This window comes from Lepus europaeus, chromosome 1 (assembly GCF_033115175.1).
Source record: "Lepus europaeus isolate LE1 chromosome 1, mLepTim1.pri, whole genome shotgun sequence".
NCBI classification, from domain to species: Eukaryota; Metazoa; Chordata; class Mammalia; order Lagomorpha; family Leporidae; genus Lepus; species Lepus europaeus.
This window is the reverse complement of record NC_084827.1, coordinates 24,342,082-24,355,938: the sequence shown is the minus strand read 5'-3', so window position 1 is coordinate 24,355,938 and position 13,857 is coordinate 24,342,082. Positions and strand designations below refer to the sequence as shown.

The 13,857-nt window shown below is 36.7% G+C and overlaps 1 pseudogene; it reads left to right on the top strand.

The window, feature by feature from the left end:
- The first annotated feature begins 12,717 nt into the window (after positions 1-12,717).
- On the top strand, positions 12,718-13,565 carry LOC133762206 (tryptophan 5-hydroxylase 2-like; annotated as a pseudogene).
- The last annotated feature ends 292 nt before the right edge of the window (positions 13,566-13,857 follow it).

The window sequence follows — 13,857 nt, the reverse complement described above, 5'->3', positions numbered from 1 at the left end:
AGCTCCTTTGAATATTGAGATGATAGGGGAATCCAAATAGCATCTGCTAGCCAAGCCAGTCCTGAATTCCAGTGAGAAATAGTAAGTAGCTACTTGTGCTTCAAGACAGAAAGATCTAAGGTAATTACTTATGTAGTAGCAGATTACAAACAAATATACACACAATTATTTATTTCTATGTTTCTTAAAATATGTTGAAAAACACCAATTGGCTCTACTACAACAATTTTATTCAATCTTTACCCTTTCCATATTTCTTATTCCTTTGTCTAATAGTGAGACACCTTATATGTTGATCATCCTTATTATTTGATCAGTTCTATAATAATTCTGTCTCTACCCTTCCTCTGTATATATAACCTTCTAACCACACTTGGACTGTGCTATCTCTCAAGGTCTTTCCCAACAAGGCTCCTTCTATTCCATCTTGCTTGGTCTCCCTTTCCACCTTGCTTGGGCTCCCAATGTCTCTTTGGAACACTGGTCTGGTAGACTCTCTGGTAAACTCTACTTGGGTTCTGTCATGCCATGTCTGCCCCCACTGACTTCGGTCCATATCCTTCTGATTTAAGCTCTAGCTCTCCTGGCTAGGCATCCCCTGCTCCATGCTCTTTAGGTCTAATGTTCCACAGTGGACTCCTCTCCACAACCCCAGAATGCTTGGGCTCTGATGCCCCTTAAAAGTCCTTACTTCCATAGGGACAACCCCTTCATTCTGCTTGGCTCCAATACTCCCATGCTGGGTTCTTCTTTCTCATAAATGCTCTCCTCACTTTTTATGGGCCCCAAATCTGCACTCTGGGCCAAGAGTTGTACCTCAGCCTCCCCTTGAATGCCTACCATGCTGTTGTATCAAAGGCTGTGTGTACCACAAAAGTATTCAGAAATTGGATGGAGAATCTTTAATATATTGAATAGCGTTTCCTCCAAATTCTTGCCATCTTGAAACCTCAGAATGTGACCTAATTTGGAAATAAGGTCTTGGTAGATGTAATTAATAAAGATGAAGTCATACTGGGTTAAAGTAAGCCCTAAATTCAGGCCCAGATGATGTCCTTATAAGAGGAGAAGGGGACATAGAGAGAAGTCCATGTGAAGATGGAGGCTGAGACTGGGACAATGCAGCCACCAGCAGAGGAATGAAGGGCTACCAACAATCACCTAAATCTCAGAGATATATACAACACATCTTTCAAGACTTCAGAAAGCACCAACCTTGAATATGGATGGTCCAGACTCTGGAACTGGCAGAATACATTTTTTTAGTTTTAAGCCATTCATTCATTGTGTTTTATTACGATAGACCCATAGATGGTAGATGGTGAATGGGGTTAGGGAAATAAAAAGGAAGGAGCTGATGTATTTCTTAGAACTATAAATGTTCTTATGGTCCCCACTGTTACTTTTAAAACAGCTTAATTAAATAGTAATTTGCATTTAATAAGAGTCATCCATTTGCAGTGTATTGTTGAATGAGGTTTGGCTAATGCACAGTAAAATGATACGATGACAATCAAATGATGTAGCACTGCTTAATCCAATATGGTGGCTATTAGCCACATATGGTCATTTAAATTAGGGTTAATTAACACTAAATAAAACTTAGTATGCACCTTCTTATTTTAACTAGCTACATTTCAAATGCTCAATAGCCCTATGTCAGAGATGGCTACTAAATTGGACAGAGAAGATTATGATATATTTCCATCAAAAAGTTCTATTGCAGGGCAGGCATTTGGGCTGTGGTTAAGACACTTCCTGGGATATCTATACCCCTGGTTGGCATACCACATTCTGTTTCTGCTTCTAGCTTTCTACTAACATGCATTCTCGGAGGCAATGGGTTATCGCTTAAGTAGTTCGGACCTGTTACCCATGAGGAGATTTAAGGTTCCACTCTAATGCATTTGGGGAATCAACTGGTAGATGTTAGGTTTCTCTCTGTCTCTCTATCCCTCAAATTAAACAAACAAAGAAATATTTAAATAAGAAAATATTCTATCACATAGTCCTAATACAGAAAATTTTCTACCACCCTCAAAACTTCTATTATAATTTTTTGTAGTCAATTTTCTGCTCTCATACCAGCTCCAGAAAATTATTCATTTGCTTTTTGACACTATATTTTGGTCTTTTCTAGATTTTCATGTAAATAAAATCTATTCTGTGTATTTGTTTGTGTCTGCCTTCATTCATCGAGTGCATTATTTTAGAGATTATTCATATTGTTGTGCATTTCAGTAGTCATTTCTGCTTATTGCCAAATAGCATTTCATTGAATGCCTATACCATAATTTGTTCATCTACTCATGAGATGAAAAATACTGTGCATAGAGGTTAAGATGACATTTGGGACATCAGCAGCCTTCATTGACATGCCTGTGTTTGAGTCCTGGTTCAACTTCCAATTCCAGCTTCCTGATAAAGTGTGCCCTGGGAGGCAGCACATGATGGTTCAAGTAGTAGGGTCCCTGTCACCCACTTGAGAGAACTAGACTGAGTACCAGGCTCCTTGCTTTGGCTTGGCCCAGCCTTTTCTCTTGCAGACATTTGGGAAGTGAATCAGCAAATGGAAAATCTCTCAATCTCTCTCTGTGTGTGTGTGTGTGTTTCTTTACCTTTCAAACAAATAAAAATAAAGGCTTAAAAACATATTTAAAGACATTTATGTTCTACATATCCAGGAAGCAGACAGGTGAATAGACAGAATGAGAAAGAGAGCTTCTATCCAAAGTTTCACTCCCCAAGTGTCCACAATGGCCAGGACTGGGCTAAGCAGAAGCCAGGAAGGAGTCCAGGACTTAATCTTGGTCTCCCACATGGGTGACAGTTACCCAGTACTTGAGCAATCACCTCTGCCTTCCAGGGTCTGCATTAGCAGGAAGCTGGAGTCAGGATCTGGAGCCAGATGTGAAACTCAGGTACTCCAGCGTGGGTTATAGGTCTCTTAATTGGAATCTTAACTTTTAGGGTAAGTGCTGACCCCCAGATTTGTACTCTTAAGGATAATGTTGATAGGAATATTTGCTTATTAGTTTTGTGTGACTATGTACATCAATTGGTCAATAACAAATCACACACAAACTTATCAGTGCAAAACAGCATCTACTTACTGTTTCACAATCCTGTGGGTCAGGAATCCAGGCATTACTAGGCTGGATCCTTTGCAATATTCTGTTGGCCAGAGCTGGGTTCTCACTTGGAGGCCCAACCAGGGGGAAAATCTGCATTCAGGCTGTCTCTAGAAGTAAGCAGAAAATATTTCATTGTGGTTTTAAAATTGAGGGCCCTATTTTCTTGCCATTTGATAATAAGAGGCCACCTGAAATTCCTTGCCATGTGGGCTTCCCCCAAATGACCACTTATTTCATCCATCCAGTGAGGGGAGTCCAGGATGAATTTTTTTATTCATGGCTACAATTTATTATTTTTTAACTAAGATTCCTTTTATTTAAGGCATACAAACATCATGCATTTCAAATATACATATTTAGGAACATAATGATTTTCCCACTCTGCCCTCTCTCCTGCCTGTACTCACACCTTTCTTCCTCCTTGCTCTCCTATTTCCATTCCCATTTTTTACAAAGATCTATTTTCAATTAACTCTATACACATAAGATTAACCCTACACTAAGTAGAGAGTTCAACAAATCCTTGCACTAGGATAAATCTTGTAGCTAATAAAATCTTGGATAATATTATACAGTCACAGGAGTGAAGGATATTCTGCCACCTTTGCAGTGTTCTATTGGCTGGGAACAAGTCACAGGTCTTCCCCATACTAAATGGCAGAGGATTATATAAACACCTGGACTCCATGGGGGTAGGGATCATGGGGATGGCAGCAATGCAGATTCTGCCTACCACATGTCTTTCATTTCTCTTGAACTTGGAAGTGGAATTACCAAGTCACATTGCAAATGTGTGGGTAACTTTGTGACAAAGTGCCAATTTTCCAAAATGGTTACACTATTTTGCACTCCTATAAACAAGGCCCTGTTGCTTTCTGTCACTATCTGTAAATGACACCTATAGAGGAATCCCTATTCATGGTTCTATTTTTAACATGCATAATCTTTTAATTTATGTGTTTATTTAAATGAAAAAATCCAGGAAGTCTTTCTCTTTCAAAACAAAAATTTATTCTGCTTATAGTGGTTATATATTTTTTCACCATAATGAAAAGCCATTTGGGTAGACACATGGAGCCAAAGCCATTTGGGGGAAATTCATGAGAGAACACAGGAAGCAGAAATCTTAGCAGCAAGCAGAGGCAATTCTTTATGAATTTTACATAGAAGATCAGATAAATGGTCTATATGAAGGGTCATGTTTTTATGATTCTTTTTAAAATTTTTCACTTATTTTATTTATTGATAGGCAGAGAGAAGCACAAAAAGAGACAGAAAGATAGACACACAAATTCCTCCCATCCTCTGATTTACTCACCAAAAGCCCTCAACAGCTGAAGCTAGGGCAGGCTGAAGGCAACACCCTGGAACTCAATCCTGACTTTCCACATCCTGGCAGGGACCCAAGTGCCACAGCAATCATTGCTTCCTCTAAGGACACACTTTGGCAGGAAGCAGGATCCTAAGCAGAGCCAGGAGTCAAACCCAGACAGTCCTATAAGGAATGTGGGTGTACCAAATGGCATCAAACGCCTGCCCCTCATATGTTCTTAAGATATAGGAGATTTTATAATGTATTTGTGAGCTAATAATCCAGAGAAGAGGGTTAAGGGAAAATGAAGATGGAAGAGGAAGAATTAATCCATTGCCATAGGAAGAAAGGCAACATGTGAGTCAGCAAGTGTGGACAGCTTCATAGAATTTGATGGTGGAAGGATGTGATCACTAGCTTGCATGTGGCTGAACCGTGATGCATATGCGTTCAGTCTCACTGCTGAATTCAGGCACCTAACTACTTCACTCTGTTGCCAAGTATACCCACACCTTCTCAGAGTTACGCATTTTTTATAACTTAAATTGCTGAATAACAGAAACTCATAGAGGTTCAATCTAACAACTTAATTCTTGCTAAGGCTTTGCTTTCTCTGACAAGGGACAAAGACTTACAGACAACAAGCTTAGTCCTGTCACTTTTTAACTTTTTTTTGTAAATTCGAGTTTTTGAACTGTGAGTTTTTCTAATGTTTCTAAGTAAGCCCCTTGATGATCTTCACCTTGCAAAACTTTGTCCTATTTGCCCCCTTCCTTCAGAGGCAAATTTCCTGAAAGTATTTAACAGTCACAGCCACATTTTTCATACATTCATCAATTCATTGCATTATGAATTTATGGGTTTGCTGGCCACCGTTCCTCTTATACTCATCTCTAAAACATGACCAAGATTTCTAAAAGGTCAGGCCTCTTGGGTTTATCCTGTTTAACCTTAACCTCTCTTTAGCTTTTGACTTGGTTGGAAATATGTACTTTATGAAGATATCTTATCATTTAGATTATATCATACATCTTATTCTCCCTTCTTTTTCCAATTGCTTCTTGTTGAAACAAACGTTTGTCTACCATACGCTATTTGTCCCTAGCCCTAAAATGTCAGCTGTTTCACACATATTAAGACTCTTAAATTCACAACTCTGTTGTCAACATTTCTTCTGGAGTAGTCCCACAGATCAAACTGCCTAAATAACTACCATTACCTGATAGTCTCACAAGACCTCAAAGTTTGCATGTGGAAAATCTAAATCTTCTCTCATCTTCAATGATACAATGTGTGTATCCATAGCATAGACCCTGACTCTCATATCTGATACGTTGTGTTATAATACTCTTTGTACTGCCTTTCAAAAGCCCATCTTTCCTATAAAAACATCGAAAATGCAAATTCACTCCATTGACAATGAAGAGTGACATGATACTAAAGTTATTATCAAAATGTGTTAGGAGTTTTTACAGATGCTACTGATTGAATAGGAAAGTGATATCCACTCAGTTGTCCATCCATATTTTACATCCAGAACAGAGAAAATGTGGCCATGTAAATGTTCTTTCCATTAGCCCAATGCTACTGTATAGCTCTTGAATAAGAAAAAGAAAGACTGTTCTCAATAGGCAGCGTGCCAGCCATTTGTCTATGCATTCTGGAAAATTTCTGATGGCAGTTGGAGAGCTGTTCATCATCCATACCTTCATTCTCATTCCCTCATTCATATTCTCTCTCTCTCTCTTTCTCTCTCTCACACACACACACACAGAGAGAGAGAGAGAGAGATACACACACACACACCAGAAAACTGTGCAGGAAGCATGTCATTATTGAAGGGGCATAGAACTGCCCAAGAGACAGTTCTGTAAGTGATGCATTCTGAAGAAATGAGATTTTCATGTGTTGTATCTCTCATGGTATCACAGCACCAGGGCACACATGCTAGGACACAGATCTCAAGCAGTAAATGAAAGCCTTCTACATACAAGAAGTAGAAACTTCCTCCTTGCATATATATATATATATATATACATACATACATACATACATATACACACATATCAAATATCAGAGAAAAAAACAATTCCTAGGAAAGGTAATTATTCAGGATTCAAAATAGTTTCAAAAATGTGTTGCTTCTCACCAATGAAGAATCAATCAATAGAAATTCCAAAAGGGACATGCTAAAGTATACAGACAAGAGAATGAGATATAAAGTTAGGTATGAGAAATACGGGAGAATTATAAAGAGAATGAAATTAGTAGAATTTTAAAACATATGATACATATAGGTTAGAATTGTCACTCAGAAACAGAGGAAGATCTGTGGAGATTTCATAGTATATAGAGGAAAATTTTAAAGGTGAAATTGATGGAAAACATCACAGATGGAAATGCAGCCTAAGCATTATAGATTAGGGTACAGAGGACTTTTTGAACAATATGAGAACAATTAAAATATAATTCAAATACATTTTTCTCAAGTAAAATAGTTTTAATATTGAGATTATCAAGGATGCTCTAAAAAATCTCACCAAAATATTCTGCCATATCTTATCAAATAATGTTTAAGTCTAAGGCTGAAAATTCTTAGGATCATCCATTAAGTGAGAGAAAAACACACCTATCTTTTCCCAAATAAATGCATTATGTCCATGGATATACATCTAGATAACATCTACAAACTATGTATCTCAAAAATTTTATACCTACCAGGTTTTTTTGCATGAGTAGAAGAAATAGATAATCTTTTTTAAAAAAGATTTATTTGTTTACTTGAGAGGAAGAGTTTATACAGAGAGAGGGGTAGACAGAAAGGTCTTTCATCCACTGGTTCACTTCCCAAATGGCTGCAATGGCTGGAACTGGGCTTATCTGAACCCAAGGAGCCAGGTATCCCAGGCAGGTGGAGGAGCCAAAGCACTTGGGCCATCCTCCACTGCTTTCCCAGGCCACAGCACAGAGCTGGATAGAAGAAGAGGAGCAGGGACTAGAACCAGCACCCATATAGGAAGTTGGTGCCACAGCTGGAGGCTTTAGCCCACTACACCACAGCGTTGTCCCCCTTACACAAGTTTTTAAAAGGTCTCTTGAAGTCTTGCCCTTAAAACTTGGTTCCAGTTATTCAACACAAGAGTAAAGATCTTAAAATGTTGATATTGTGACTTAAAACTATGTTTTGCATATTTGTTCTTGGAAAACTATTTCTGGCAAAACTATTTACCACACTAGCCAGGTGGATAATACTTGGACAAACAGTAACACTAACAAGTCTTTAAAGGCAGCCGAAATATAGAACAGTAACATTGTTGGCAAAGTGATTTCCTAATATGCTAAGTAACACCTGGTAAATTTCTGAACAATACATCTTCAATCAAGTTAAATAGTAGTTCCCATTCCTTGAAAACTTAGTGTTAATCAAAGTTGTGCAAAAAATCTTCTGTTATATGTAAAAGAGGGATATGTTCTAGATGGACACAATTATGAGCAGAGGTTTAATACACAATAATGTTGTGTCATGGTGACAACCAAAAACACCAAACAAATTTCCAAAGTGCCCCTAGGGGGCAGTACTACCTTTGTTTGGAAACTGATTTAGAATTAGCTTGTGTTTATTACAGGAAAGACTATTGTAAGCTCTAGCTCTAACTGTACCTGTAGTGTATGTAAACATATTGATACTAATAGGAAGTAATTTGAAATGTTCTCAGGAATTGCTTGTATTTCTACTTTTAGTACACTTAAACTCAATTATCAAAATGGATTTTTCTCTTATTTTAAAATTCAAGGAACACTTCTATATTGGAAATAATTGCTCTTAAATTCTCTAAGAGTTGATCTTCATTCATCAAAATTTTGTAGGTGTTGATAGAATTTATTCTGACATTTCTAAGGTAAAGAAAAATTACTTTGTTTTAAAAATCAATGCCTTGGAGGCCGGTGCTGTGGCTTAGTAGGCTAAGCCTCTGCCTGTGGTTCCAAAATCCCATAAAGGCACTGGTTCCTGTCCTGGCTGCTCCTATTCCCATTCAGCTCTCTGCTTATGGCCTGGGAAAGCAGCAGAAGATGGTCCAAATGCTTGGGCCTCTGTACCGGAGAACTGGAGGAAGCTCCTGATTCCTGGGCCTTCAGATCAACACAGCTCCGGCCATAGCAGCCATTTGGGGAGTAACAAGTGAATGGAAGACCTTTCTATCTGTCTCTCCCTCTGTCTGTAATTCTACCTTTCAAATAAATAAATAGAATTTTAAAAAAAATCAATGCCTTTATTTTACAATAATAATTCAATGTCAATAAATACATATGTTTTAATATAACAATTGTGATGATCTGAGAGATTCCTAAATTTTATTAATATCAATTAAAATAATAAATTAGTATATGCAAATGATATGGAAAATAAATAATGAAGTGAATAATCAGAATGTGCTAAAATTAATTGGGAATGCACTCTTTTGTAAGAAATTTAAAAATTTAGCTGGAAAGGATAGAATGTCAGAAAAGACAGGATTGCATTTGAAGAAACTCATGGAACAAGAAAAGAAATAAAATGAAACAATATTTCAATTACTAAGGTCTAGAGAGTAAGTGGAATTCAATTATTTCTCCTTTTGATAAGGTCAACTTTTTTCTTTATTTTGATATTTTTCATTTATTTTAATAGGATGTTGAAAGGCAGAATTTTGAGGATACTAACAAGACTTTGAGCAATTTGACTGCTTAACTGAGGGCATTGATCCCATTCTATGACTTTCACACTGTAGTTTCTTATTTCAAAGCAACATTTGAACAAATCAATTCCTTCAGGAATTCATGAAGAAACAGCAGATATTATTCGATTTTGAAGTACAAATACAAAACATTGTTCTATAACCCAGCAAAGCTATTTTTGTTCCGAGAAAGACCAATGATTCAATTTGTAATCTTGGACAATAAACAAATGCTTAAACTACTCATTACTGAAATTTTTATCTTGGGTTTTGTATAGCAAAAATTTGTTCCTGCTAATTTACATTCTTATATCCAGTTATTCATTCTTTACATTTCTTCAGATTTCTAAGAATATGTATGTTCATTTACTCAGTATATATATTTCTGTACATAAATGACTGTATATATAAGTATGATACATATGCATACCTATATACATACTACATTTATATTCATATCCATAAATAATGACTGAGTTAATTTTAATAAGAAAAATGACTGTATCTACATATTAGGTTAATAAAACATGTACTACTAGAATTGTAAAATTTCTTTAAAATATTTTGTTTAATTGTTAGTTTGGAATAATATAAATCAAAGTAACATAAAAGATGGGGTCACATTGAAACACCATTAATGCCCAATTTCAAATTAATTATATTAACTCATGGAAAAGCCTTCCAAAATTATAAGTAAAATAAGACAGGGTAGCAAAATATGTCAAATTTAAAACATTCCTGACAATTCAAGGACAAAATAAATTATCTAAATTATCCCAGCAGGTTTGGTGGTATTCTTTTTGTGTGGGCCACCTGTTTTCCCTTTTCTTGTCACTCTGGCTTTTACCATTCACTCATGACCCTGTCCTTGAGCATTTTATTGTTTAAGAGCATTGTAATTTTAAAAGGATGTGTTTGGGGGTTATGTTTAAGCCATTGTCAGTTGCTATTGTAATTATAGTGATTGTTATCCAGTGAAAGCTTTTTTGGCAGATTTCCACCAGAAGGGTAAAACTTGTGTCCATGTTTATTTTCACTAAGCTATTGGGTTTGTCATCGTGTTTAAAATGAGATTTAATTCCAGGATTTTTAAAAGAAGAAAACAATGTAAGAATATCGAATTCCTTAGGTGTCAAAAAAGGCTTCCAAATTCATTTAAAAATCAATTAGCTGATTGTCTTCAAGCTTGTGATGCATATTTGTGCTGTCAGATAATAAAATAGGTATTATATAAAATATGGTGTATATTCTGAAACAGATCTATTTGTGAAGGGAAATTTATAAAATTGTGAAATTTTTTTAAAATCATGTTATAAAATCTAGTATTTACACAACTTGGAATTTTTCCTTATTCAATGGAGCTTAAAAGTTATATTTACACAAAAACCTGACTATGGATACTTATAGCAGTTGAGAGACCAGAGTTGGGGAAGGGAAAGAATAGGCAGGGCAATGAGAACTTTTTGTGAATTGATGATATTCTATATGATACTATAACTGTAGATTCATGTCATTATATATTTGTCAAGCCCACAAAATATGATACTAAGAGTGAGTGCTAATGTAAAATACAGATTTTGGGTGGTGATGCAGTTTCATCAGTTCTGACAAATGTATTGGTCTGGTGTGGGATATCCATAGTGAGGGAGGTTGTGCAAATGCCTATGCAAGGGATAAATAGGAAATCTCTATAGATTCCTTTTCATTTTGCTGTGAACTTAACTGCTCTAAAAAAAGTATCCTGGTTAAAAAAACTTGCTGAACCTTATAAGCAGTAAAAACTGTGTCCAAGGTTATACCTACGTGTATAACTAGTTTCAAATCAATAGACGTATAACTTTAAAATAAATTTTTGATTAATGTTCAATAGAAGTGCATTTTGTGAAATGCCATGCAATGTTTCAACACATATTTCCAGTGTAAGCTGATCCAATCAGTCAATTAACATTTTCCATTTTCTTATCCTGTCATGTTCATTGCAGTACTATTCACAATAACCAAAGTATGTGATCAACCTAGATGTCATAGATGAATGCATGGGTAAAGATTATGTGGTATACATACCCAGTGGAATATTATTTGTTCATAAAAAGAATGAAATACTGACATTTGCAGCAAAATTAATAGAACTGGAGGTCATTATATTAAATGCAATTTTAATTTTGCTCATTATAATTTCATGAAAGAAAAAGCTAGTGGATTTTTAAAAAATATTGTTTATTTATTTGAAAGAGTTATAGAGAGGGAGAGGCAGAGAGAGATCTTCCATCTGTTGGCTCACTCCCAAGATGGCTCCAATGTCCAGGGTTGGGCCAGGCTGAAACCAGGAGCCAAGTTTCATCCAGGTCTCCCAAGTGGGCGGTAGAGACCCAAGCACCTGAGCCATATTCCACCACTTTTCCCAGGCCAGTAGAAAGGATAAAGATTGGGGCAAGAGCCAGTGCCCATATGGGATGCTGGCATTGCAGATGGTAGCTTGACCCGCTAAGCCACAAAGCCAGCCCCAAGTTAATAGATTTTTAAGTAAGATACTTAGTAATCAGAATTGAAAGTGAGTATGCCAATTTAATCAGAAATTACATAAAGTGACCTATTATCTGAAAATTTTGGTCAATCTGTTTTATTGCATATACACCTATGTGTAGTGAAAGAAGAGGGCAGATGAAATAATACCAGCATCTTGAATATGAAAGTCCTAGTTACACTTATTTTCCATGGGTTACAAGATCATTAGTTAAATGAGAATTAACATCTAAGGAAAGGCTCAGCAAATAGTTTCTTTCAGATATAAGTGAATAAAAGTAAAACAAATGAAAACCACAAACTTAGGCTACTTCCTGGCAAGAAACACTTAAACTAAAACTAAAATTGTAAGAAACTTATTTTCTTATATCTAGAGCTCATTTAATCTTGCAAAAGTGGTCATTTGTCCAACATTTTTCAACATTTGAAGCCATAAATGCTTTCCATACAATGAAAGCACATTTCTGTAGACACAAGTGCATATGCTTTCAAATATTTAAGATCTATGAAATAGTTTGGAAATCAGGTAGGCTGCTTGACTGCTGTGACTGTTTCTTTGTCTGTAAAATGGTACAGCTATAAATTAAACTTAGGAGAGTGTGATACTGTCACAAGCAAACATGAAGTTGCAAGTAGTAAGGGGAAATGATATACACTGTCTATTCTGCAGTATCACTTAGCATACATGTGAGGTATTTAATCCACATAGAAGCACCTGTGAAGCATTTGCAATAGGAACTCTCTTACCATTTTTAAGCTATGCACAATATTAATGCTGTTCTATGTTTCCTCAGTAAAACACAGTGACTTATACCTCTGTCCATTCTACCAACTGCCTCTGCACTTGTACCACAAGTGAAGTTATACAAATATCAAGGGACAGTGGATTTTTAACAATTCTAAAGTTTTAAGTGAAATATTTTGTTAAGACTCCATAAAGGCGAATCTTTAATGCAATTGCTGATAACTTAGAATAATACAAATTAGGGTCCATTAGTTGGACCAAGTAGAGTTTTCTTATTAAAGCAATTGATGCGACACTGAAGAAGAAACCAGAACTTGGGGCATTGTCTTCCGAAAGCTCTCCAAACTCTACCCCGCTCATGCTTGCCGGGAGTATTTGAAAAATTTCCCTCTGCTGAGTAAATACTGTGGCTACAGGGAGGACAACGTACCTCAGCTTGAAGACGTCTCTACGTTTCTGAAAGAAAGGTCTGGCTTCACTGTGAGGCTGGTGGCCGGATACCTGAGCCCGCGCGACTTTCTCGAAGGACTGGCCTACAGAGTGTTCCACTGTACTCAGTATGTCCGGCATGGCTCGGACCCCCTCTACACCCCGGAACCAGACACATGCCATGAACTTTTGGGACACTTTAGGATCCCCTACTGGTGGATCCTAAGTTTGCTAAATTTTCACAAGAAATAGGACTGGCGCCTCTGGAAGTATCAGATGAAGATGTTCAGAAACTGGCCACGTGCTATTTCTTTTCAATCGAGTTTGGTCTTTGCAAGCAAGAAGGACAGCTACGAGCATATGGAGCAGGACTACTTTCTTCCATTGGAGAGTTAAAGCACGCTCTGTCTGGCAAGGTGTGTGTGAAAGCCTTTGACCCAAAGACGACTTGCTTACAGGAATGCCTTATCACCACCTTCCAGGAAGCCTACTTTGTTTCAGAAAGTTTTGAAGAAGCCAAAGAAAAGATCAGGGACTTTGCAAAGTCAATTACCGGTCCCTTCTCAGTGTACTTCAATCCCTGCACACAGAGTATTGAAATTCTGAAAGACACCACAAGTATTGAAAATGTGGTGCAGGACCTCCGCAGTGATTTGAACGCAGTGTGTGATGCCTTAAACAAAATGAACCAATATCTGGAGATTTGATGTCTCATACCACTGTTGTTGCCTGCATGATCTTTTTGGAGCTTAGCAGCAAATTCAGCCGATGTCATATTACACCAATAGTGTTCTGTGTCATGGCTCCACTAGTAAGCATGCAATTCTGTATATCTATACCACTTGAAACTTACTGTGTTAATGTGTGAAACACCATAAGGAACCCCACCACAGATAACCACTCATTGTATGAAAGTTTGTAAATGTTTCAATGTCTTAAATGGATGTGATATTCTCGCATAGTGCCATTAACCAAACTGCAACTCTTTCAAACCTGTAA